This window comes from Diadema antillarum, unplaced genomic scaffold, assembly GCF_040938485.1.
Source record: "Diadema antillarum isolate AM-2024a unplaced genomic scaffold, OU_Dant_1.0 seq00000681_RagTag, whole genome shotgun sequence".
Lineage (NCBI taxonomy): Eukaryota > Metazoa > Echinodermata > Echinoidea > Diadematoida > Diadematidae > Diadema > Diadema antillarum.
The window spans coordinates 148055-170688 of record NW_027271586.1 but is presented as its reverse complement, the minus strand read 5'-3'; the positions used below and the strand labels follow the sequence as shown (position 1 = coordinate 170688).

At 37.0% G+C, this 22634-nt stretch overlaps 1 pseudogene; it reads left to right on the top strand.

The window, feature by feature from the left end:
* Positions 1–18877, top strand: part of LOC139737085 (uncharacterized) — an 80541-nt pseudogene extending 61664 nt beyond the window's left edge.
* The last annotated feature ends 3757 nt before the right edge of the window (positions 18878–22634 follow it).

Sequence of the window (22634 nt, the reverse complement as noted above, 5' to 3'; positions counted from 1 at the left end):
CACTCTTTTGAGGGAAAATTAATAATTTCAAAGGTAAAGATGTAATAAAACATTGAAAGTTAAAACTCATCTATTTGCAGGTTTTTGTTTGTTTTGGTGTTTTTTTTGTTTTTTTTTACAATGCTGCGAAATATTTTGAGTCAAATTGACTGGAATTTTACGGACATGCTTTCCCTTTTGACCTGTTCCCTTTTGACCTGGTATTATTTGATGTTAACATGCAAAACCAGATTGTAAAAACACAATCTATAACAAATTAATCAAATCTTGTGTCATGCAAATCTAGGAGCCTATATGTCTACGATGCCTTGTGAAATTAGGATGTACAATGATTATTTTCTTTATCTTAAATTGTAACCGCTCAAATCAAAATGACAAATATACAATTGTTTGTTACCAGATCTGAACGAATGTGACAGCGCTCCGTGCCAAAATGGAGGATTCTGTAACAACCTTCCAGACGCCTTCAATTGTGTCTGCCCATCCGGGTACACTGGAGACAGATGCCAACAAGGTATGTCGCCATAGAAACGTTGCCAGGTAACGCAGCATGTAATTGGCTGTAATGAGAGAGAGGGAGAGAGAGAGAGAGAAAGAGAGAGAGAGAGAGAGATTACAACTACGTAATCAGGGTCTCTTTTCATTCCATACTGAAGCTATCATGATGTGATTTCTAATCATTCTCTGAGCGGCTTTTTTTCCCCTTTATGATTTGGTGGTCCTTTTTTATTCGGGGTGGGGGTCAGAGGTGTTTTTGGTCTGATTTGAAATGGTTTAAATTACTTTAAGAAGTAAATGAGAGAGTGTTCATAATCTATTTTCTACTGTATCACATTCGGGCCCTGGAGGATTCTGGGCTTTTTTTTAGCTATCATCGGCAGCTACAGGTATAATTGCATTCAGGAACGTTATGGTGATTATTATTGTGTTTTTAATAAATGGTCCATAAAGGAAGTGATGAATGGTTAAGCAAGCAACCAGGATACTGATGGTTTTAGGTCACCCCCAAAAGACTAAAAACAATGAGGATAAAGTGGATTACAAGGACATGAACCGCTGCAGCTTGGGGACTGTAACCAGGAGCGTCATTATTGATGGGCCTATATATTGAGGCACAGCGGCTGCTTGAGATTTGCGACGCAGACGTTAAGACGACGAATGCGCTGGCCGTTCTCTCACCCTGTGTCGTGTTGCAAAGTATAGCTTTAGATTTCGCCTATACAGAGTAAAATGCCCCACACCATGATAATGATCATTGCATCAATTAGCTCTCTGCGTCATGACTTTGAGGGAACTCTAAAGTTCCTAAAATCCGTCGTGAACATTCAAGAGGTGCAAGATCGATTTTGATGAGCGATTACACGCATGCGCAGAACAATTTCCCCCTCTTAACGTCCGCGTTGTGAAAATCTGAAGTTCCCTATTATGTTCTTACCGGGGTTAAAGATTGGATTGCCTTATTTAGTGTTTTTTAGTTAGGTGGTGATACATGTAAGGGAGTTTGTATACAAACATGTAAAGGCAGCAAAGGGTATTGATGAAGAGTATGAAATGAAAACTCCTTTACACATAGCAACTCTTGCGCTACTCCGCATTTTTTTTAATGTATGTACATTGCAGAGATTGACGAGTGTGACAGCGATCCGTGTCAGAATGGCGGGATTTGCCTGGACGAGTTTAACGCCTTCAGATGCGAGTGTCCCGAGGGATACCTTGGATCCACTTGCGAATTCAGTAAGTACAACTTCTCACCCTTCTTATAGTGTTTGACCAACTGGTACCGCTCGAATGATATTATTGCCCTTAATTGCAGTTGGGTGTTAGGACCATGATATATGTACAGTTACTCAAAACTATAGTCATCGTTATTTCAGAAAAAAAAAAAAAAAACAGAGGGGAAGATGACCCCAACATGGTGTTTCACTCGTGTCTTAATTCATCCTTTTTTCTTTATTTTTTTTTTCAGACCGGGATGAGTGTACCAGCAGTCCGTGTCAAAATGGCGGATCATGCGTGGATGGAGCTAACAGTTTCACGTGTCAGTGCTTGCAAGGCTTTGAAGGGGATCTCTGTGAGACAGGTAAGTGCCCAGAAAACACACACACATACACACACACACAAACAAACACCGTCTTACATTGGGCGAATGCTGATTGTCGCCATAGAAGAGCGAAATGTCAAGGGGAACAAACTGATATAATTATATAGACGCACACAACAAGTGTTTTGTAGATTGATTCGATCAATGATAAAAAAGTAAAAGTCAAGTTGAAGAAGACAGGAAGATTAATATGGGCTGAAAATATGCTCGATTTGAAAAAAAAAAAAAGGAAACATTCTCGCAGATAGGAGAAGATGATTTTTTTCCCCCCTTCACTTCCTGTTTTGGGAGAAATAGTATGATTATCTACGTAAATAGTATGATTATCTACGTACAACATTGTATTTATGAAGAAATCGATAGCCACGGGACTACTGTTTCTTATCTGATTTTCTCAGGTTGAGACAGCAGAAAAAAAAAACAACCTTTAGATACACTGGTTGATCTCCTTACTACCACTTGTAACAGAAGATCTCCCTTTTACAGAAATTACACTGATATCGAATGATTCATTATTGACAGGCGGTAGAAATGGCTTAAACATCAATATAACTTCTTTATTCTTTTTTATATGCCGACAGTTACGAAAACTGATCAAAGATTGATTCATTTCATTTATTTCCACTTTTACAATTGGTTACACAATTTGCTTTAAGAAAGAAAGAAAGAAAGAAAGAAAGACAAGCACAAAGTAGGCTTATTGAAAATGATTCCTTAACAAATATCATGATGTATAAATATGTGTAATCATTTATAATCACTTGTAATCGGATTGAAACAAACATGAATACAAAATGCGATTCAACGCTGTTTCCGATTGTTCCTGTGTGTCCAATTTTATTAATGATCAATGTCACGTGACCGTTCGCACCTTCCTTTCAGATATCGACGAGTGTTTGAGTAATCCGTGCTTACGGGGCGGACAATGCAATGATCGGCCGGGATTCTTCTTTTGCTCATGTCCAGTTGGATACTTTGGAACCCTCTGTGAAGAAGGTGAGAAATTACAAATAAAAAATTACAGCTTCAGCAATAAGAGAATTTGTAACCATTTAAAAGAAAAGAAACTCTGATAATATAGATATTTCCTCAATCGATGAGATTGGTGATGGGATAATGAAAGCCAGTCGTAGCATCAATTCACCATGATAGTCATACTCGAGAAATTTTGATATCAGTAATTGCCGTTATTATCATCAACTTTTACATGTTTAAAGGGATGGTATAGTATTAGTTGAGGTGAGGACTCAGCCTTTAACTTTTTACAAGATACTTTGGAAATCACTCTATGAAATGTTAAGGAGCATATTCAAAGTTCCTTTGATAAAGATTGGTTTTGAAATACCTATTGCTATGAAAAAAAAAAATCTCTCAACAAGAGTGAAAGGTGAATAAATATAGGCCTATATGCTCCTGATGCTGTACGTGAATAAGATGAACAGCTGTCAGATATATGAATTCTAGGCGAAGACATTTACACGACGGAAATCGGGAATAGTGTAATGAAGAAATCGTACATTTTCTTTTGTCTGGTCTGTATCTTCCAGAATTTGACGAATGCTTCAGCGATCCGTGCCAAAACGGAGGAGACTGCGTGGACCTTGAGAACGCGTTCCGGTGTCTCTGCACCTCGGGGTATACTGGAGACACGTGTCAAGAGAGTGAGTTAACACTGCGCAGACAAAATAAATGTCCGACACTCTTTGTAATTAAAGGACAAGTTCACCTTCATAAACATAAGGATTGAGAAAATGCAACAATATTAGTAGAACACATCAGTGAAAGTTTGAGGAAAATTGGACAATCGATGCAAAAGTTATGAATTGTTTTAAATTTTTGTGTTGGAACCGCTGGATGAGGAGACTACTACAGCTTGTGAGTCATATGCGTACAACAGTATAAAGAAAATATAAAAGAAAATTCAACATATTTTCACTTTTTTCGCATAATAAAAGAGCAATGGACTTGCCTCTTTCTAAAGGCAGGGGGAATAATATTACCCATAACATTTATCGGTAACGAGTCAGGGGAATGTGTACTTTTTTCAAAAGATGGAATTTTGTTAAATTCTCTTTATATTTTCCTTATATTGTTGTACGCATGTGACATCTAAGTTATTCATACACTGCAGTAGTCTTCTCATCCAGCGGGTACTGCACAAAAACTTCAAAAATTCATAACTTTTGAACGGATTGTCTGATTTTCCTCAAACTTTCAATGATGTGTTCTACTAATATTGCTACATTCTCTCAATCCTTATGTTTATGAAGGTGAACTTGTCCTTTAAGATAATATTCATGATAACAATAGTAATAATGAACTCTGATAAACCATTTAAAAACTCTAAAAAAACACTTCTACATTAAAACGAAATGAAATATACCCATGGCGCTGTGGAAAATTATAGAATGTGATAAGTTTCAAGATGGCTATGTATAGTATCATAAAACACAAGAACACACACACACACACACACACACACACACAAAGTTATCATGAAAAATATTCAAATTCAGTGATATACTGTAATTACAAGTAGACTTTCAGGTAGTTCTCTTCAACAAAGTAAAATATTCATGAATGGTACATGGCAAGGTGAATTAGATATTTAAGGCATTCGTTTACAACTTTGATAGACACGCCTATATTATTCATCAATGTTTTAATGTTTGCAATGAAAATCAGAAGTTCTGTGCGATTGCTTGTCTTCAAGCATTGGGCATAGTAAACCATAGCCGTCACAATACACTTTCGATTGGAAAAGCAAAACAAAACAAAAAATGACAGTAAGACAGCATTAAACGGCTTCTCGTTGGATGTTCATTTACCCGGTACTAGACATTTGTTATTTCTGCGAAATTGAAGCTAGTGTAAGGCAGTGATAGTGTGGTATTTGTCTCTTTCCTTCATATGAATTTGATTGATTTTTTACCACTTGTCAGCTGAACGAAAAGAACACTCATCTTATCCCCACTCCATGGGTACCCAAAGTCCTAACCCCTGGTGGTTGTAATGCATTAACATTTGTAATGTTTGCATCTGTTTGAATTTTTGTCCCTCAGTGTTTCTGTTTCCAGGCTTCTATTGTGTGTGCTGTTTTAAAAGAAGCATAAAAATGAGAATTGACTTTAAAGTGTATGCGACACCTCAAGAGTCTTGTAATTTTTTTGTTCTATTATCATTGAATGGGGAAAAGATATAGGAATTAAAATACGTATTATTATTATTATTATCATGATTATCATGATGATGATGATGATTATTGTTATTATTATTTCTATTATTATTATTGTTACCATTGCTATTATTATTATTATTATTATTATTATTACCATTACTATTATTATTATTATTAGTAGTAGTAGTAGTGGTAGTATAGTTTATCATCATTACTATTATTAGTATTATTATTACTGTATTTTTATTATAATTGATAATGATAGAATTATTGTTATTATCATAGTTGTCATAGTTGTAATCATCATACTTTCATCGTTATTATCATGTTTTACCTTTTCCTGTTTTTGTGTCTTCAGATGTTAATGAATGTGCCAGCAACCCGTGTCAGAATGGTGGAAATTGTATAGATCAGATCAACTCGTTCTCCTGTACCTGTATGGCCGGATATACTGGCAGTCTCTGTCAGACGAGTAAGGGTTACCCTTTCTTCGTGTTATTTCTTGAATTAGTCGTAACATTATAATGAGGAAAGTAAGGGGAAAAGGAAACTGTCATGTAGAATCCATAGTACACTAGTCTTTTTAATGCAAGCAATGTTTCTGCATTCCTAAAGCACGTATTCAAGTCAACATTACTGTTAGGAACAAGGATTGATTACGCTTCTGAATAATAAAGGGAAGGGCAATTGGCGCAGAGTTGTTAACTTGTCATGAAAATCATATTTTAAAGACTACAAACAACGAAATTGAGACATATGCAGATGTAAATATGGTTACAGTCAACGCTTATATGTTACTTCTTTAACATGTGTTAAAGTTTTTGTGTATTAAACAAACGAAACCCACGGGTATCCAAAGGGGTATTTTTACCTTGAGCATCTGCATAGGCATTGTGAAAGAGATATGGTTTACTCTTACTTTTATATTTCAGGGACGCAGTAGTCATAATTTTCCTCGTTAATGGATTTTTTTTTTCAGTAGATTTATATTATGTGATAGGTTATATTTTATTTATGTAATTCATTTTGAGATACTGACAGCTACCGCTGTTCATTTCCGGACTCTCTCGAAAGTGTGTTCACATTCTTTCTACACGTCATCACTTACGTCAGCGTTGCTCGCTTAATTCGCCCATGATCATACCGTTCGCCCTCTGTTCTCACACCCTTCTTCTCCCATGCGTACACCCATGTAGATATCAACGACTGCGAATCACTCCCCTGCCGCAACGGCGGATTGTGTGTGGACGGAATCAATGGCTTTACCTGCACCTGCCAGGACGGCTTTACTGGGGCGCTTTGCGAGACATGTGAGTACACGGCGTACCCTGATATCTCACCTTCCATTAAAGTATTCTGTGTGTTGATTACCAGGGAAAGAAGATGGGAAAGAAAACGAAGACGTGACGTGTATGATGCGATAAGTATGATAGTCATAATAATGAAGATGATGATCATAATAATGATAATACTAGGTGTTTCAAAAAACATTTCCCACTTTTGATCATAAATATTTCAAAAACTATTCATTCGATAAAACTGTCATTGATATGAGTAGTAGCTGATAGTATACAATTTGGTTGAAGGTAATTTGCACGTGAAAGCATAAATCAGTTTCATTAAATCTAAGATTGATTTTGAAGTAAGGTTTCAGATTTTGGTCAAATTTTAACCCGATTTGTCTCAGAGTAGATTTATTTAAGGCTCCATATACACAAGTGTATATATTCTCTAATTGATTTTCTTTACTTCCTGTCACCACGTTTACGATAGAACAGAAGGTATTCATTGTAATTTTTGTAGGGAGAGCACTGACGCGACTCAACGACAGTATCGACAGGCGTTTAATAGACTTTACACAGATACTGCCAGGCGTTTAATAGACTTTACACAGATACTGCCAGAGGCTGAATAAAGACTAGCTGTGATAGTGGAATTTCTCATGAATGAATAATGAAGCATTCAAACCCTGGCTATTGTTCAGGAACATTGTCAGGGTGTTAACCACACACTTCCATACACACCCATTGACCCCTGTGCAAAGTGAAATTTTGTACAGAGGGTTGAAAATAGAGCAAAGTCTGGAACCTAACTGTGAAATTAATCATGGATTTCATGAAACTTATTCATGCTTTCATATTTAAACCACCTTCAACCAAATTGTACACTATTCAGCTATCACTCATATCAATGACAGTGTTATCTGATATATAGTTTTTGAATTATCAAGAATAAAAAGTGGAAAATGTTTTTTGAAACACCTAGTACCAGCATCATTACTCATCTTTCTTCTTTCATCATCATTATCATTATTATGCGATAATTATGATAGTCATACTAATGAAGATGATGATCATGATAAAGATAATATCAGCATTATTACTCATCCTTCTTCTTCTTCCATCAGTATTATTATCATCATCACCATTACTGCATTATCTTATTAAAAATAGTAGAATTAATGATAATAAGAATGATGATAATAACAATAAAGATTATATCTTTGTGGAAGCAGAAATTCCATTGTATATATTTAAATGCGCTTTTCAAGGGAGTGGAATACAATGGAAAATAATAATGATTAAGAGAAAAAACAAAGCAAAAAAAGTACAATTACCCCAAGTATTAATATGCTGATCACTGCGATACAAAGAAAGCTAAAAAAAAAGTCGCTTTATGATAGATAAGTATTATCGAAGATACTTCCTGAGCGTGATTAGTGAGGCAACTTGCCTCGATCCTATCTCTTCATATTTTTTTTTTTTTAAATTCCTGTAGCCACTGCATGCGTGGGTACGATAATCATACCGCAATGCGGTTATTCGGGAATCACTTCGCCCAATTACCCGGCTTCGTACCGCGACGACGAGAACTGTCTGTGGGTGTTACGAGGAACCTCGCAGAACGCGCGCCTTCGCATCGTCTTCCTCAACCTCGACACCGAAGGCGAGTACGACTTTATCCAGATCGGTTACTACTCCGACTTCGACAACCCCGAAGTGCAGTTCTCGGGCGACGTCCGTCCCGACATCGTGTACACCCCGACGAACGAAGGCTGGATTCGATTCCAGACGGACAGCAACAAAGTCGATACTGGATTTTCCTTAGAAGTGCAAGAAGAATGTTACAGTAAGCTATACATAAACTATTAATCCTATTTCACTACTATTAGCGATGTGTATTAAATGGCAAACATTGAATGCTGTTTATCGACATTTCAGGATCTAAAGAGCACAATAAATTGGAGTTTGTAGTACATGTTTGGACTGGCAGGCAATATCACAAGATTATCCATGAAAATAGACTAATAACTAATGTAATTCAAAGTTATATTGACATGAACATCAAGCCCGTTGTCATCGTAGCAAACTTGTATGTTACAAAGCGAATGAAATATCTCATCAGTGTATTCTGTAGTAGGCTCTAAATGGTTTTCACATTGAGGCTTCCCTTACTAAGTCTTTATACATGATTATTTCAATGAAATCTGACTGAACGCCATAGCTTATATCTCGTAAACTATGGCTATCAATCATTCTCATTTACACAGCCGGAAGTCAGTACGCGTGTCTGAGCTCACCATGCCAGAATGGAGCCGGGTGCACGAACCAAGGCGCCGACTACCAGTGCACCTGTACCGCTGGCTTCGACGGAGATAACTGCGAGAACCCCATCGGTCGGTTTCAATTTTGTGCCTCCTGCAATGTTTTCAAATTATCATCCATCACCTATATAAGTAGCACTCATCGAGGAGCCTGGGAAAAAAAGCTGGTTATTTCTTTCTGACATTTCCTGTCCTTATTTCTACTCAAATTATCTGATTACTCGAGAGTTTCTTGTAAAAGAAAACATTTACTTGATATCTTCCCTTTACTTTGCCAATAGCAAAATGCCGTCATATCACCAAAAACACATTCACTTTTCTAACCCAATTGAAAATGCCCCCCTCCCCCTCAAAAAAAAAAAAATAGAATAAAACAAAAAGATTATCCATCCAATTTAAAATCAGTGCCTATCACCCTTCCCCGTCCTTAAGCCCGTCGCGCACTACTAGTATACGACTTTTGGTCGCACGACTGACTGACTTTGGATCTGAAATAAACAAGCGTGTTTATTCTGAGTCTATTGTGATTTATTTCGGATCTAAAATCGCTCAGTCGTACGACCGATGGTCGTTTAATGTGCGATGGCCTTTAAGTATACTCGACGCCCTCTGGGGGAAAGAAGCGCATCCTTTTCTGTCGCTTATATCTGGAGTGTGAAATATTCTGCCGCACTGTTACAAACGGCTGAAGTAGTAGACAGTTTCAGAAATCTTCTCAAAACAGTTACTCATTCTTTATCTGTTTCATAATGCATGTGTATCTGTGTGTATGATCTACTCTTCATGATTTGCATTCTCTCTTCGTGTCGGAGTACCCAACAATTCTTTTGTAGTAACATTCTCGGTTGAGAACACAAACTATGCATTGTCACGTATTTTCCTGTTTGTTTTTTTTTCTTTTTGTCCAATTACTATTCAATAGCATAACATGGATTTTTTTTTTTTTTTTTGGGGGGGGGGTTTGTCACGTGTTCAAATATCAGACATTAACAAACAACATACAAAACAAACGCTGATTACATCACATATATATTAAGTAGATATTAAATATCATTACAGAAATTTTCACACTCAAAACAAATAAACGTTATTAAGGAACATAATGTGATAAAGAATGTTAAGGTACAGTAAATCAATTACTTACAGAGGAAACGATCAAAGAAATTGTTGAGAAGTCATGATGCAAATTACGTTTCATTTAAGATAAAAGCAAGGAACTGAGTGGTTTCATCTAATGCTCGGAAAAAATAAGATGTTAGTGAATGAGTTGACAGGTTGACCTGACAAGAAATCGTCAATTCGTTGATTGGGCCCTTACGTACTCTTCACTGTGGTATATTATACAAAAGCACAATATTTCTTCATTCTTTTGATTATATATCGAGTGTGCAAGGTAAACTAACTTTTGTGCTGCATTATGTCTGCATTTGAGTGTGCCATCCGAGAATCAAAACGTCTTATTTTCTTCTTTCATTCAGTCACAGATTCACTTTTATTTGCATACATTTTGTTTAATTTTTTTTGGCCTTCTTTTCATTTATTATGGTGCGTTTCCATGTATTTCTTGTTCAGTGAGGTGTTTATTTATGATTTTTACTCCTTTATACCATGTATGCCTTCTGCGGAAATGATCAACTCATACCACGGTATTCTATTCATCCTATGTTGGCTTTCAGTGAATACTCCTTGCAGCAGCAACCCTTGTCTCAACAACGGCATCTGTAGCAACAACGCCAATGGATATTCTTGCCAGTGCACTTCTGGCTTTACGGGAGATCGTTGCTCTATCGTTGGTACATTCCTATCAAATATTACATTACATTGTATTTCTGGCAATACATGTAGTACTAACTAAATATTATCAGAAGTGAAATCTTTGAAAGTAACTTACCTCTTGTGGCATTCATAGGACGATGCCAACTATTGTAATTATGCTGCGGTTTATATGTTGCACAAATTGCCTGCCATTAAGGAAAGAAATTAAAAATTGTAGCACTAACCCTACTGACAATTAATTAGCTTTGATTTTAATTTCAGCTACTTTTAAAACTTTTTTTCCATTGTTCCTAACTGCTCTCTTAATGATTTCTTCCTCCCCTCTATCCGTGTTTGTCTTGATATATGTATATATATATATATATATATACACAGTGTATAGCCGAGAATGTTACTTTTTTTTTTGCATTTTTCAAAAAAAATATTCACTTAAACATTCAAATGCAAAATGAATGTCATATGAAATACATAAAGACAAAAAATTCAAAATTGATAGGCAGCTACAAAACGTTTAAATGATATAAATACTATTCCAATTGATATTAGATACAAAACCTTTAGTTTTTTTTTTCAGACATAATATATTCATCTACTTTCTTCGATTGCTTTAGAAATTGACAAAATTGGCTAAAATGTACTGATTTCTTTTTATTTCTTACAGAAAATATAAAGTATTTTACATACAAATAAACCACGTTGTAACACTTTTGGGTTTCTGGAGAACCAAGTATAATATTAATTTTACTTGCATTCTGCTTCCATGCCTTTCTTTGATCGTATTTTGATTTGCCTTTCATCACCGCACGCTATTCACATTTTGTCTGCATATACCAAACGTTGCCGTTTGCTGTGACCCTTCATTCATTCATCTCACGCATTGCACCACATATAGGCACTTGTGGTGCCCTACACCCCTGTTTTAATGGCGGTACATGTGAGCAGCTACCTGGAAACAGTGGCGCTGCTTGCACATGCCAACCGACCTGGACGGGGCCGTTTTGCACCATCCCCGGTACGTTTGCCGTGATCCGAACCACGTACTACACGCAGTACTTGTAACATAGCATTGATTTGGACAGGTGTATTTTGTAAAAACAAATGTCTTTCTACTTGCGCATATGGCATGTTTCTAATCGGTCCACTGCATCAGCACTTTCTTGCAGATTGAAAATAGCAAGAATCATGCCTATTAAAGCTGAAACCTCGGTGCTTCTACCCTCTTTTGATCGATGTGATAAAAAAAGAAGACGGCAAATGCCCTAATGGCCATCTCTGAAACTGGTGATTTTTTTTTTTTTTTTTTTTTTTTTTTTTGCAGAGAGCTTCATTACTATTTCTCAATATTCATCTTGCATATCAGCTTCCATATTGCAATAGTTTTTTGTCACCCCCAAGACCATGCAAATGTTGCAAGGAAAGTTTGGAGTATTTGTAGAACCAAGCAGCACGCTGGTGAGAAATTCATTTTATTGGAAATCGTATTGCAGAGTGTCAGCTTTATAAAGTCGTATGTGACAGCTGTTACACAGTAAAAAAAGAAAGGAAATGCAAATGATGCTATTTGTTTGCAATGCTGCAGAGGAATGATAATATAGTTATTTACAAACAAGGCACAAATTAAACCTACGTAGGATATCATTAGTATTGCCCATGTGTGGGTACATGTATGTGTGTTTGTGTTTGTGTGTGTGTGTGTGTGTGTGTGTGTGTGTGCTTGCGCGCAAAAAAATAGCAATGATTTTCATGATAGGCCTACATTAATATATAAACTAACAAAAGAGTAGTTTTCCTGTTTGCTTGGTGTTTTTTCCTACTTTTCCACGAACGTTCTGACCCAGTGAACACATTCGCTGAAGGAGGTCTACAGGAAACAGATGTACAGACACGAACTTGATAAAACAAGACAATGTAGATAAAACCGCACATGGTTGGTTGTGTGTCATGTTTAAATCATTATCACTTCTGAGCCAACCGCTTGAAAATATTCCCGTATTATTATCATTTTTATTTCTTTTTTTTTTGGCACATAACACAAACTCAAGCTTGATGATTTGTTTCAATTTCTTTTTCCTTGTCCAGTGGTTGATCCATGTAGCTCAAGCCCCTGTCAGAACGGCGCAACGTGCATTACCAGCGGCGGGGCCTACGTATGCATATGCCCAACTGGTTTCAGCGGCCCAAACTGTAACATAGCCACAGGTCAGTCGAAGTTTAATCACTCTGATGTCGTTAGAGACAGAGCGAGAGAGACAGAGAGACAGACAGACAAACAGATAGACAGACAAACAGGCAGTGAGGGAGGTATATAAGGAGGGGGACGAGAGAGGGAAGAGAGGGAGGGAGAGAGCAACAACAACAATAACAACAACAAAACCCGAAAATAAAAGGGCCCTTAATACAGCCACAGAAAACAGAACGAATGCGTACAAAAACTTTATAATGGATAACAGTATCAAATGATTACTTCTGATACTCATTCTTTGCATTTTGACGTCAAAGATATTAGTTGGTTTACGATTTCATTCACCACATTCAATCTTTACTTGCCATGCTTGCGATCCGTTTATGCATTGAGAAATAAATGAAGAGTTTGTTCGCAAAAACCGATAAGTCCATATTTGCCAAATGGAGATATTTGCGATTAAAGGTCAAGAAAAATAAAGAATAATAACAACACTTTTGCTTCTTTTGACCATAACTTCAAAAATGTACCTTCATATGTAGTGACCAATATATCATTTGAAAGGTATTATTTTGTACTTTATGACAGAGACCGTACTTCGAAATCTTCAAAAATGGATTTATCGGTTTTTGCGAACAAACTCTTCAAATATTCGATGAATTTTCCTTACCTGTATCTAGACCCCTGTGCGCCGAACCCCTGTGCCAATGGAGGCGCCTGTTCGGCCACTAACTCTGGCTTTTTCTGCACCTGCGCCCCCGGCTTTACGGGCTCAACTTGTTCCTCGGACATCGACGAGTGCGCGAGCAACCCTTGTCTCAACGGTGCTTGTATAAACGGCATCAACCAGTTTGCCTGCAACTGCCCTAACGGATACACTGGGGACCTTTGTCAGTTAGGTGAGAGCGGGGTAACAGCTCGCGTGTCTCGAAATCTCTGACTGAAATTATACACTTAAGAGAACATGAGGTTGATAATTGATGTAATATGACAGCAGCTTTTGTTAAGCTTGTCAGCAGAACCTTAACTGCACCGGCGCAGCACTGCCTCTTTAGGACAGCACCTGAAGACGCTTTTGGAGAGATATTTCATCAAGAATCTTAGGGGATGCACTGGCAGTTCATAAATTTAACAATGAGAGTTACATAGGATAGTAATAGTCACAGTTCTCTTATAGTGTTATCACAGGCAAATGGTAATCTCCGTAGTTTGCATGTTCAAAAGTGACAAGAGTAGTATCGGTTATGATCATAGGTTCATCGTGACCAAAAGCCGCAATAATCAACATCACATCATCAGCAGTGTTGACGAGTTCAGAAATTCTAAAACTCGGATTTTTACATCTCCCTCCCCCCCCCCCTTCCCCGTATCTCTCTCTCTCTCTCTCTCTCTCTCTCTCTCTCTCTCTCTCTATTGCTAACTAAACAGAACCATGTGAAATCGCTAACGTATGTCTTAATGGAGGTATATGCTATCAGGACCAAAACGCCACACATACATGCACCTGCCCGCCAACGTGGACTGGACGATTCTGTAGCGAAGGTAATATTTCTATTTTATACCATCACTTTCGTATTTCATATTCAACAATATTTATAAGAAAGAAATCTCTGTAAGCAGCTATTATATATGTCACATTACACCGCTCAATTGACATGGGGATTATGAATTCTGGTGCATATATATGTAATGCACATTTTGGCTCTTTGTCATTATATTATACATGTCAAATGAATTCTGAAAATACGTCTTCATCACCTTTACTAGCCAGTGGTAGACATGAATGCTGCAATATTACACTGGCACTATACTTTTTGTTTTTCTTGGTATATAAGAAATCGTTATTTTGATAATAATGGCCTCCCGTTTTATCTTATCATGTAGACTGCATAGTTTGCTTTGGGGTTACACAATAGACAGAATTATCATCTGTATTTGCTAGAGTTCATTCTTAGACAGACACTTTGATAGTTTTATTGCCTTTGAACACACAAACCAAACCGTACTTCAGATTAATTCTATGTAGCATTGAAAAATAACGCCCATGTGTTTAAGCATGCAAATATATTGTCCATGGTGCATTTTCCTTTGATACCACGTGACCGCTGGTTAATCTATTTTTTCATCGATATTTTTCATTGTAACTAGACGTGAATGAGTGTTCAGACAACCCGTGCCAAAGCTTCCAAGTTTGTTCAAACACACCTGGCGGGTACACGTGTGACTGTCCAGCCGGGAGAACGGGAGACATGTGCTCAGAAGGTATTACTCAGTGTGGCAGTCATTTCGTTGAAAACTCTCTTTTTTTCAGATAAACTATCCCAAAACGAAGATTTCTTTCGGTTTCTTTGCATTTTGTTCTTTTCCTTCATATCGTTCCGATTCTTTTCAACTTCTGATGCTTCTTCTTCTTTCTTCTTCTTCATTTAATTCTTGGTCTACATCTTCTTATATTTCTTAATTATTATCTGCTTGTATTGCATTCTTCTTTTCCTATTCTTGTAGTCCTCTCTTGTCTTTCGTTCATGTATAATGTATGAGTGCAGTATTCACTTTCTTTACTTTAGTTTTCCCACACGCTACTTTTATGTTTATCCTCATGATTATGTGTTCCTTAATGTCATGCATGTCCTTCATTGTTTCCCTCAACCTTTTCGTCTTTCCTGATGTTTCTATCTTTTGTGTTCGTATCGTGTTTAGTTTCGTTCTCTATTATTTTTGCAGGCTATTCTTCTGGGTTTTTTTAAAATCATAATTATGTACCTAAGTGTTATTTTCATTGTATCTAATAATGTCAATCTGTAAACTTCGGCCAAATCTAATTCGAAGAAGTTTATTATTGACAGGATATTTGTAGCCACATCTTGTTAGGACCTATATCGATTGATGATTTATGATGGCTCACAAATCATTCCACCATTGGAAATTTATGCTACCTGAAAATGATGTAGGGTATATGTGATTTTGAAAGAAAGCAGAATGAAGGAATATCCTAGGTTCATGTCGTGATATACATATTTTTTTTTTGTCCAGATGTTGACGAATGTGCCAGTAGTCCGTGCCAGAATGGAGCCGTGTGTATAAACGGAGAGAACGCCTTCACCTGTACTTGCACGGACAATTTCGCAGGGCCAACGTGCTTCCGTAAGTTCACTTGACCGTATGGATAACATCTTACTCTCCTGCTCATAAAATTTGTCTCTCAGGGTTGTCCCTGTGTCAGTTTGAAATGCAGATTACGTTGTTCATTAATTTTCTTCGGATCATATTCACCATATTTTCACATGTATTTTCATGTATGAACAAATTGAAAATTGAATTATACATTCTCGTAAAGAAATTTAATTGCCAACATAAGTTATCTTCACAATGAAAGTGGAATTTGAAAGCGCAGAAACAAACATTCAAATGCAATTCAAATGAACGAAAATCAGTTATCATGGGTATATCATCGCATTGCTCTTTATTTCTTTATTCAGTAACCGGCTGTGTACGTCTTGCAATTCAATTGCCTCTTTTTTAAGCACATTGTTCTCTTGAATAGAATGTCCTTTGAGTGGTGTGTGGGGTGAAAGGCATTACTGTATGTGTTTTTTTTTTCTTTCAGAAACCGGGGTAAGGGATTGTGTGTTCGTCTCATCGAGTTGGAAATGAAGCTGTGTGTTTGTACGTAGATATCAAATATTTTGAATTGTCTTCTGTCTCACTTTTTTTTTTCAGAATACATCGGCTGCTACAGTAACCCCTGTGTAAATGGCGGAGTGTGTAGTGCAGGGTCAGACTTCTATGTCTGTGAATGCCCGGACGGTTATGAAGGGGAGCAGTGCGCGACTACTTCCTGTAAGTAGAATTAAGGAGAAATATATAAGAGTAAGAAAAGTCTGCATATTTATGTCTGAAGTAGACCTACATAGAGTACCCCTATACACACCAAAAAGAGCAAGAGATGTAAAACCTCGATGAAGAATTACACGTTTTCTCTCGTTTATATGCTGCTTAGAACCTAAGTTGTCAAAAGTCGCCCTTCTGGGATTATTGAGAAACAGGTTATTTTGCAATAAGATAATTGCTCATTAGTAATAATTTACTATTGAGTTAGTAGTGTAAAGAATTCATAAAACCATTGAGAGGTTGCAGCCTGATATGCAATGGTGAAATCAACAAAATTCCCATGAAAGACCCTGACGAAAATGTGTATTTGAATTCTTTTGGAGACAGTAATATCCCAATTTAAACATTCCAAAGTTGCTTACTTCTACATAGGTGATGCTATTCTTTTGATTTAAAAGCACAAAGAGAACGCAAAGTGAAGTTGTGACTACTTATTATCCTTTTCTTGTTGCAGCATCGGGAGCTCTGGCTATTTTGCAAGATCCAAAGTGGATCGCCATCATCGTCGGGTGCGTTCTTGGCTTCGTGTTCCTCATCGTCGTCATCACGGTCATCTATAAAAATTGCACTTCCAGGTTGGTCGCTATCACGTCGTATCATTCTCTAGTAGATGAGTCAAGTGATAAAATTAGTTTTCTCTTTCTTTTCCTTATCATGCTATGTTTATCTTATCTTTTTCTACTTTTTGATACTTTTTTTTATCAGTGAAAATTGAAATACAGATACGAACAATTAAATGACTGACGTATAGAGTATACTATAATATGGGGTATCATATTGGAAATTCGTATGATAGAACTCTATAACAACATCAATTTTCCGACGTCAGGTGGATGCTTACTTAAGTATCATCTGTGTTTATAATATAGAGCCTTTATTACGAATGCGGCTGACAAACAATATAATGTGTTTGAGAAGTGTTGGGAAATATAACCCCATCCTTTTTACACGAAAATAATTAATACACTTGTTTAAATCATTTTGAGGTAATTCTTACACTCAGCAACCATAGTTATAAGTTTTGTTATGCTTGATTTTGTTCTTTAAGTAGCCGTAATCGTCGCATTCGTTACGACGCCGAGAGGGCAGCACGCGACCACGGGGACGGAGCCCTCGACGATGGCCGGCTCTCGGGTATGTCCAGGCATGGCATTCCGTCATCGGCCAGCAAGACGAACCACGCTGACGAGAACATCTACGGCTTCGTACCACCCAACAATGGCGGGCAGTAAGTGTTATATATGATACAAATTTAACGCATTCGTAATTATGGTTTTCAATCACTCATTATATGATAGAAAACGTTTAGAACTTAGTCGACTTTTGCATTGCAATATTCAAGAGACTATTCGACATGAACTTTCCTTCACTGTTTTTGCTCCTCTATTTTCTTCAAAAATGATGAACAATGGATCAATCATGAAATCGTGATGTTCTAAAACATAACTTCTCGATTCACCTTTCTGTCATTGTCAATATGTTCTCTGTATTGCTGTCCTGATGCCTATTAGTCACCCTCGCATTCGGCACGGCAGTAACAGTGCACTCCCGTTTTAACAAACACGGCTATAACGAAATTCCTGTTACAACGAAGTAAAAAATCATGGTGTGACCTTGTCCGCTCTTTGTCGTTGTTTTTTATTCATTTTTTTTGTGGGGGGGGGGGGCGGCGGAGGGGTTTCGGATATAACGAAATTTCGATGGAACAAAAAAAAATGCCCGTCCTGAGGGCATTTTTCTGGCCAGGAGACCAATGCACATATTCTCTTCACCCTTTATCTCGTTACTCCTCCCATTGGGGTTTTCGTTTGTTTGTTGTTGTTTGCAGCCTTTTTGTATCATGTCATGCTTACTTCCATTTCGTTGTCTCTTCATACCAGTAGACCAATGAAACACTGTGCACAATGAAAGCAGATACACATCTCAATTTTGTTACTTCATTCTTAAGGGATCCGTTTACAAATCTTATATAGGAGTTCAATTTCCCGTGAAAACGCACAAATCTTGATGGTAACACTAACAGAATGTTTTCTTCTTCTATTTTTTTTTCTTCACAACAGTGCGACAGTAGCAGAGATCAACAGCTACGAAGCTCCTTGGCCGATAACAACTGATGAATTTGAACCACCAAGGACTGTATTATAGACAGCCGTTGAGATGAAATGTTACGCAAGAGGAAACAAAAAGAAACAGAGTGAAACTGAAGTCGTTTCCCTACTATAATCTCCGCATTGAATGACTATATGCTGTATGCCGAGAAGTTCAAGCCCTGGGACATCGCGTTTTCCCCGACTCGGCTCCGCGAAGGCAGTGCACTGTGGAGTATTGTATCTCGGCCACGCGTATCTAAAAGTCATTTTAAAGCTGTAGCATGTTGCCATCTCTACAATAGACACTCCGCACTCTTTGTCGTGTTGATCGCGCAGGAAATACTCTCTATTTCTCTCTTTAAGCGACTGATTTTGTTAGTGTTGTCGACCCTGTGTCATCGATTTTTGTTGTATCAATGAGCATCTATACTGGAAAGAAAACACTGAAACAAACAAAACAATCGGCTTGGTCAACTTACGGCGAATGCACGGGAATCGAGTGGCAGATATGCACCTCAACGTATTCAACGATTTATCTTACCTTAGAGGTCGGCGATGAGGTTTTATGTTTTTACATGTGTGCGTACTTTCGCTAGATAACGTCTTTCTTCTTGAGCGATTTTCGCTAGATACCGTCTTTCTCAATGTGCTGTCTTTCTCTAAATGTCACTGGCTAGACAATTTGGGCTGATTAGTATAATCTATTTTTCGTGTTTTTTGCTCTTTGAAGATATGTTATAAAATGATCGTGAGTTTCTATAAAACATTCCATTTAATATATTATACCATTCCGTCTTTTGATATCTTCTAAAATGTTTAACTATGAAAAAAAAAGCCAATAAGTCTTTCACATTGTAGGCGAAAAATAGAATTCATTATCTTAGGCGTATTACTATGATCAGTAACTCACAAAAATTGCCACAAACCGCAAGGGCTATATTATGCCCAATTGATTGGAGGTGTTATAGTCAAAATATTAGCTTTCGTTTCATGAATCCAATTTCCTTTATTTGGCAAGAATAATGACGAATGATTCAATGTTCAAAGACATGTAGATAATGAGATAGTCTTTGCGATGACTCTACACCTTGATCTTGATAACGTTAAGTGTATGCCAAAGTTAGTATAACTTTATCTCTGGGATATTTGCTTCCATCTAAGTATTTGTCACCTTGCTTATCAATCCACGTACGTTTTCCATTCTGTACCGTATACACACCTTGATTGCTAAACGTGTGTGCGAGTTATTTAGTTTGGAGTGTATATCCACAGGCGTTTATTAACTGAAATCAGAGATTGTAGGCCTATAACTTCTTTAATCAATGAAATTATCAATTGTTGTGCATTGCTTTCTGACATTAGCAAATGATGTAGGGTCTACATTAGAATTGTAGGTATCATAATAATTATGTTACCTCACGATACAGGGTTAATTGATTCCAGTGTTTCGGTGATATCAGTGTTGTTTGCCGTTAATTTAATCATAAGAATATTACTGAGCTTCGCAAGAATACATGCCGTTTTCACTTGGATGTAAATAGATAGATTTTTATGTGATGTATATATTTGGATGTGCTCTAAGTAATAGCATGTAGCGTTCGTAACGTGTTTAAACAGAATGTGTAGACAGAAACACAGTCATATTCACGAGGCCAAATAACTATTTGCATATTCGCTGATTTGGCGTCATAGTCTAATCACACTTTTATCCCATTTTCGGTACTTGTATGAGTAACTATGACAACAGCTTGGCAAACAGACAATTAACTCTGGACATATATGGGGACTGACTGTCGCAGTGACAGCTGCAATTGTTTTTTGATTATCTCACAACGAATACAAAACGATTCCCTAAACGAAGCACTGCACTTTTTTGTAACTCGGCGAAGGACTAAGGGCTTCTGGCTGGCTTGATACCACACGCCCTTTGAGCACCGAAGGATCTGTGTAAAGCCAATAATCCTTTTATAATATAGATATTATGCACACATTTCACTCTATATTGTACCGTTGTGACTCAAAACTTAGATAAGTTTCGAAATGATATGGCAATATTTCACCGGTGTGTATATTATTATGTTGCATGTATAGATTATTGATTTCTGTGATTCAAACAAGTTTATATGTAAATGCAAAGTATTCGGTGAAGATTCTACATAGAGATTCTTCGAACATGATTATGAACGTGTGGTGACTTTCGTTGATGGTAATTTACATACTTGTAGTAGTACGTGGACTTCTGTATATCCATGTACTGCAACAGCTATGCAGAAAGTGGTGAAAGACACAGTGCCGATACCTTGGTCCTTCAAAACGTATAAGCTTACCTGAGTGATGATTATAATATCTGTCAGTATAAGGTATAATGGGGAACATTTATCTCATACACTCGAAAGAAAAAAAAAAGAAAATCATGACACAAAAGTGTACAAAAACCAGTTTACATTAGTCTTCATCGTCTGGTACGAGTTGAACTCATGAATTTATTCCTTTTTTTTAAATCTCCTCTACCCTCTAGTTATTATTTCTTTGAATTTATTGTAATATCGTGTACAGATATGTCATTTTCCCTTATACCGTTTTATACTTCGGAGTGCGTTGTATACAAGTCTTTGTTGCTCTTAGTCGTCACTATGTATCCCATTATGCACCTCCGTTTTGACGTGGCCAAAATGACTGTCTTTCCTCTTGGGCTCCTTCTCAGATAATTTATCTTGTATTTTTGAACGTGCTGCGGTGATACGAGTGTTTGAAATTTTTTATATACAGTACGGTACCAAAGTTTTCAACAGAATGATAGTACAATTCATAGAAATGTCATAAACATCTCAATAGAGATACTTTTAGTATGATGGTTTAAACGGTAGAAGTTGTTTTTAAGAGGGATAAAGAGACGCATGAAGTAGGAGAGATATTTTGAAGTCGTCACTGCTTTTAATACTCAGTGACTGTGGGATTCCTTCAAAGTTTTATAAAAACATATAGCATTGGGCGATTTAGCACAAAAAGGAATCAAGTGCTAATAGACGGAGAACCATAGCCTTTTTTCACGTACGTTTCACGGCGATATAATCGAATAATGTTAAGACTATTAGAATGAAGTCAATACTTAAATCATTTAACAGTTTTTGAATATAAACATATCCATTCAACACTCACATTTCGAATGAATTTTTATGGAAAACAGGGTTAAAATGTATTTGCGTGTGCATAACAAAGTTAGTCTTAGACCTTTGTCTACTGGTTAAATCCATTTTCAGAACATGCATTCTAATTTCTCCAGGAAAACAATAACGAATGTTATGATTAAAACGTGATTTTTTTTTCATGAACAGATAAATTGACATTTCACCTATGCTTTGTTCTCCTATAAATGCCATGTAAACTCTGAATAAGGTGATTAAAGAAATAATAAAATGAATGTGCATCACGCAATCAACTAAATTCAGTGTGTTGGTCACGTAATACAGTGTAATGAGCTGGAGACTTCTGGTTCACATCTAGAGTTTAGACATCGCAGTCCAACGACACTTCACATTGTGCCCTCAGTATCAACCACACACAGACGCAGTCATGAACACAGACAGACATGACAGACAGACAGATACACACAGATACACACACAGAGATACACACACGCACACACACACACACACACACACACACACACACAAGAACAGGTCATCATCAGATGGGATCGGCCTCGTCTTCTTACTCTTTTCAGTATTTCGACGACAATTGTGTTTCTTATGAGCATGAGTTCTTTAATTCATAAAACCAACCTCTGCTGTCTGCGAGGATTGATGTTCAAC